A 5,894-nucleotide genomic window follows, 5' to 3' on the forward strand; every position below is an offset into this window, starting at 1 on the left:
AGTATTAGGCATAAGTGCATGCCCTGCTCTCCTGGGCTAACCTTCTCAGCACAGCCCGGGCATGCTCTTTTTGTCAATGGGCAGAGCACGTCCTGCTCTGATTTCCCTTTGCAGGATCTCTGACAGGTGTTGTTGCTACTCCATGAAGATTGCCAGCTGCGTCTGTAGCTCTTCTGCACTTCCAACTGCTTCTCTTGGTTTTCTAGGAGCTTCTGGAGAAACCCCTAGACCTGCTTTGGCTGCTTAACCAGTTCCTGGAACTGAAGTGGAAAATCCAGTGACCAGCTTGGTCCCTCAATAGGCCCGCTTGGAAGGACAGACCTTCCTTCAGCAACCAAGACTTCCATCAGCCCTCACGGATCACAGGGGGAATTAAATCTTGCTGACTATGCAAATCATAAACAAATATGTTCATCGTTACATGCTCCCTGGTGACCAGGCACAGAATCACAACCTCTCGCTGGCCTAACATCCCCCACTGATGGTCCCTCGAGCACCATGGCAGTTTCTCAGCCTCTGGCCAGGTCACCACCTATAGTCCACCCTTCCAGGGCCCAGCTTGCCTCACACTAAAAGTCCAAAGAGGTCTTTCCACAGAAAGAAGCCCTTGTGCCCTCGGTGGGGCTCTTGCTCAGCCTTCAGCCCCCTTGCTGTGTTTTGTAACCCTTTCTGGGTGCATGTATGCCCCCTTCTTTGTCACTGGTAGCAGCCCAGGGCCCAGAGGCTGTGCCAGATCCCAGGGCCTGGGAGAGAGCTGGGAAGGAGGCTTCTATTTATTTCACACTCAGAAAACCCTTAGAAGGGCCAAGGGGACAATAAAGGGCAGGAGGTGAAGCTAGCCCTGAGCCTCTGTCCAACCCCCATCTCCTCAAAAGTGGAGCTTTCCGAGCTTCAGTGGGGCTGGGGCCGTGGCCCTGACACAACGGCCTTTCTGCACCATATGGGGCAGGGAGAGCTCTGCCTGGGAGCAGGGGGAATGGGATGGGGATGGGTGTGAGGGAAAGAGCTCCTGTACCAGAGGAAGGAATCTGAGAGGGGAGAGAGTGCCAGGGGGCTCCATTTCCCCTTCCACTAGCTCCCCACTTACAGGGACCAGAGCAGTACCTGCAGCAGGGAGTGGGAGTTGCTGGTGGCCTCAGAGGCACAGCCCCTGCAGTGTCTCAGGCAGCTGGCGCAAGTGCCGGATGATGTGGACCTGGCACCTAATATTGGCCGTGACGGCCTCCTGCTGCAAGGGATCGAGAACTGTCATAGACTCAGATGCCCACGAGGAACCAGGGGGGATTAAGGGCACCTGGAACCAGCAGCATTTGCACCCAGCACCTGCCCACCTCTTTGGGATGGATTCACCCTCCTGACCCCCAGAATGGAGTCTTGTTGTCCTTTCGAGTGACCTCCAGTGGCAACCCCCCTCCTTGTAGGGTGAGCTCCTGCCACTGCCCCCTCAGTGCCCCTGACAGCTGTTCCACCTCCAATCCTCAGCCCAAGTTCTCAGAACTGTCTCCTCCACTCCTATCCAGGCAGGGCAGGGAGGGGGCTCTAGCAGGAGGGAGAAGGGATTCTGGCAGCAGTGAAGTGGGATGGGGGGAGGTTGAACTGAATTAGCTCATGATCACTTGAGCCAAGATTATCCCTGACAACCATTTCTTCTATGAGGTCCTCACTACTCACCAAAACCAAATCTAAAATGGCATCCCCTCTAGTCGGTTCAGCAACTACTTGCTGAAGGAATCCATCAGCTATCGCATCTAGGAACATCTGAGCCCTATTATTATTACTAGCATTCGTCCTCCAGTCTATATCTGGGAAGTTAAAGTCTCCCATGATCACACAGTTTCCATTAGTATTTACTTTATTAAAAACATTAAAAAGGGCTCTATCCATATTCAAATTAGATCCCGGCGGTCTATAGCACACCCCAAGCACTATCCCAGGGGAGGTTCTAATAGTTTTCTTCCCCAATTTAATTTTTGCCCAGACGGACTCAGTCATATCCATTTCATCGCTTCTTATTTCTTTACTTTCTATCTCATCATTGATATACAGTCCTACTCCACCTCCTTTACCTTTATTTCAGTCTTTCCTAAACAGCACATACCCTTCAATATCTGTAGCCCAGTCATGACTACTAATCCACCATGTTTCTGTTATCCCTATAATATCTGGTTTCACTTCCTGCACCAGTAGCTCTAGTTCCTCCATTTTGTTACCTAGGCTCCTCGCATTAGTGTACAAACATCTTAATTTTTGCTGTTTGGCCTCACTCACATTCTGTACCCTATTAGGCACAGTCATTTTACTACTAGTATAACCTATTAGACTTGTATCTACACTGCCCTTCCTCCTACCCACAGGCTGTATCCACTCTTACTTCATTTTCTTTCCTCTCAGTGCTAAATTCTGGTGTGGAAATCAGATGCCAGGAAATCAAGCCAGGGGAGCGGCAGCAGAAAGAGGCAGAACATGGTCCAGAACAGGGAGCAGCCCTGGTGTTCAGACAGCTTCCTCTTCCTGCTGCTGTCTTAAGCAGGGCCAGGGGGCCAATTAACTGCTCTCCGACTCCTCCAATAGGACCTCAGGAGTGGAGCCTCAAACTGGGGCTGAACATCGTGGGTCCTAGGTAAGCAATTTTCAGCAGGCTTCCAGGTGGAGGGTTGGAGTGTGGCTGCTTCCGTGAACCCTGCAGACCCGTGGGTCATGACAGTGAGTAATCTCTGCCCACTCAAACTTCCTGCAGGCAACAGTCTCCAGGATCCTGGACACATCCTCTGAGAATAACATGAGGATATCATGATGAGAAATAGGTCTCTGTAGCAGGGCTGGGATCCAGGGACAGGGAAACCTCCTAACAAGGATATGTAGCAGGAGCCCCCTGTTTGTAGCAAGAGCCCCAAGTGGCAGGATGAGTGAACGGTTCTTACCTCCAGGAGATGTATGGGATCTTCCATCTGAGTCTCAATGGGACCCATGTTGCTTGGTTTCACAGGATGAGATAACCTGTCCGCACTACTCCCTGAGTTGGGCTGGCTGCAGGATATATCTGAGAGGCTGGGACAGAGCCTGAAAGACAGATATGACAATCAGGGTTCTGTCACCCCAGGGGGAGAACAGAGGATCTGAACCCCAGACAATAAGCAACTGAACCAACCATTTCCTGTTCTGGATCTAGAGGCAGCTTCAGTTTGCTAGCAGGAGACTGTACAGGAGACCTTGCAGCTGGGGAGCGACCCAGGCACTAACATGGGCATGGAAGTTTGAGGAACAGAGCAGAGGCCTGTGTGGGGCTAGGAGGGCAGGGATTGGAGAAACAAGAGCAGAGGATCAAACACGTTCTTAAGGTAGGTCAGGATGATCCCCATTTTAAAGATAGAGAAAGTGAGGCACCAGGTGGGAGAGTGATGTGGCCAGGATCACGTTACCACTCAGGTTACCACTCAGTGGCAGGGCTGCACTACAACCTGTTCCCTGCTCTCATCCCTGGACCCTGCTGTATGACCACTCCAGCCATCCTCTCCCAGAGGCCATCCCCACCACTCTCCATTACCGGCTGTTTCCATAATGGAAGCAGGCTTGTAACAGAGTTCACTCACCGATAGGTTCCCCTTCCTGGCAAGGCCTGGTGCCACAGCTTTCTTGCTGGGCTAGCACCCCGGCCAAGAGTCGGTAGGGCACTCTGGCAGTTTTTTGCCTGGGAACTCAGCCCTTCAGCCAGATGACCATCTTTTAGCCCACTCCTTCCTGGGTCGCGCTCATCCTAAACTAAAAGTCCAAAAATGTCTTTGTCATAAATTTAAAGGGAAGAGTAAACCCCTTTAAAATCCCTCCTAGCCAGAGAAAAAATCCTCTCACCTGTAAAGGGTTAAGAAGATAAAGGCACCTGACCAAAATGACCAATGAGGAGACAAGAGACTTTCAAAAGCTGGGAGGAGGGAGAAAAACAAAGGGTCTGTGTCTGTCTGTGTGATGCTTTTGCCGGAGACAGAACAGGAATGGAATCTTAGAACTTAGTAAATAATCTAGCTAGGTATGTGTTAGATTACGATTTCTTTAAATGGCTGAGAAAATAGCTGTGCTGAATAGAATGAATATTCCTGTCTGTGTGTCTTTTTTGTAACTTAAGGTTTTACCTAGAGGGATTCTGTATGTTTTGAATCTAATTACCCTGTAAGGTATTCACCATCCTGATATTACAGAAGTGATTCTTTTCTTTTTACTTCTATTAAAAGTCTTCTTGTAAGGAAACTGAATGCTTTTTCATTGTTCTAAGATCCAAGGGTTTGAGTCTGTGGTCACCTATGCAAATTGGTGAGGATTTTTACCAAACCTTCCCTAGGAAGTGGGGTGCAAGGGTTGGGAGGATTTTGGGGGGAAAGACGTGTCCAAACTCTCTTTTTTCAGGAACCCAGATAAAGTTTGGTGGTGGCAGTGGAAATCCAAGGGCAAAGGGTAAAATTAATTTGTACCTTGGGGAAGTTTTAACCTAACCTGGTAAAAGTAAGCTTAGGAGGTTTTCATGGAGGTCCCCACATCTGTACCCTAGAGTTCAGAGTGGGAAAGGAACCTTGACATGGTGGCAGAGTGGTGGGATTAACCTAAAATCATTTTGAGATCAATTTGAGATTTTTTGAACCAGAAAAACAGATTTTAAAAAGGAAATATTTTTTCCTTTGGGGCTGCTAGAAAGGAGGTCCAACTGAAAGCAGCTAGTTTTTTCTCTACTTTGGGGCCAGAGCAGAGACAAAAGGGGATTATCTTTGTGAATTCCAGGTTTTCTTTGCCTGGAGGCAGAGTAGTTAACCTCCTGCAGGGAAATTCACAGTCTTCACAAACCTGAGGTTTTTTTCCCCTAAAAGTAAATAGTGAGGTGTTCTATACCCATTTGCCTGGAAACAAAAATGGTAGGGGTTTTTTTTTAGGATTTTGATTTTTTTTACAAAGAGCACAGATTTGAAAAGGATTTTTTTTTCCTTTGGGGCTGCTGGAAAGGACGTTTCCAAGTAGTGGAGGTTTTTTGCTTTGATTTGGGGCCAGGGCAGAGACAAAGGGAATGGTCTTTTTCTGTAGGCTGACAATCACTATCAGAGAATAGGTATCCTATTCCAGCATAGCAAAATTTTACAGCCACGTTTTGTTTGTTTATTTCTAAATCTCGGGTGTAAAGTTAGTTAAAAACAGAGAGGTTAGGATGACAGACTCCACGGCTCAACAAAAGCTGGAATTAGCCAGATTTCAGGCTGAGGAAAAACAAAAGGAACATGAAAGACAGATAGCACTCATGCGCCTGGAGAAGGAAGTACAGGAGGCTGCCCACAGGAGGGAAATGGAGGCAAGGAAGCATGTGGAGGAGGAGAAGGAAAAAGAGAGGAAGCATGAACTGGAGATGGAGAAGGTAAAGGCTCAGCAGAATATACCAACAAACCCTAGCAATCCTTCTCCAGGTACCACTTGCCATCCCAGAAATTTCCCCACCTACAAGGCAGGCGATGATATTGAGGCCTTCTTAGAAAACTTTGAAAGGGCATGCCTTGGGTGCAGCATCTCTACCGACTAATACATGGTAGAGCTGAGGCCGCAGCTCAGTGACCCTTAGCTCAGGTGGCAGCTGAAATGTCTAAAGAACACATGAACAAGTATGAACTGTTTAAATCCAAGGCAAGAGTCAGAATGGGGATAACACCTGAGCATTCTCATCGGAGGTTCAGAGCCCTAAGGTGGAAACCAGATGTGTCATTTACCCGACATGCCTATCACCTTGTGAAACATTGGGATGCCAGGATATCAGGAGCAAGTGTTGAATCTCCAGTAAATTTGCCCTTCCTAATGCAAATGGAACAATTCTTAGAGGGGGTTCCTGAGGAAATAGAAAGATATTTCCTAGATGGGAAGCCGAAAAC

General features: G+C 48.3%; 1 long non-coding RNA gene across 1 annotated transcript; it reads right to left on the bottom strand.

The window, feature by feature from the left end:
* Positions 1 to 1,961: 1,961 nt before the first annotated feature.
* LOC144276955 (uncharacterized) lies at positions 1,962 to 3,693 on the bottom strand. The gene is made up of 3 exons (XR_013348367.1): positions 3,591 to 3,693; positions 2,922 to 3,060; positions 1,962 to 2,768 (listed from the first exon to the last, which is right to left on the bottom strand). It is a non-coding gene; the product is annotated as an uncharacterized LOC144276955 (long non-coding RNA).
* Positions 3,694 to 5,894: the final 2,201 nt, after the last annotated feature.

The sequence above is a fragment of the Eretmochelys imbricata genome, chromosome 18 (genome assembly GCF_965152235.1).
Source record: "Eretmochelys imbricata isolate rEreImb1 chromosome 18, rEreImb1.hap1, whole genome shotgun sequence".
NCBI lineage: Eukaryota > Metazoa > Chordata > Testudines > Cheloniidae > Eretmochelys > Eretmochelys imbricata.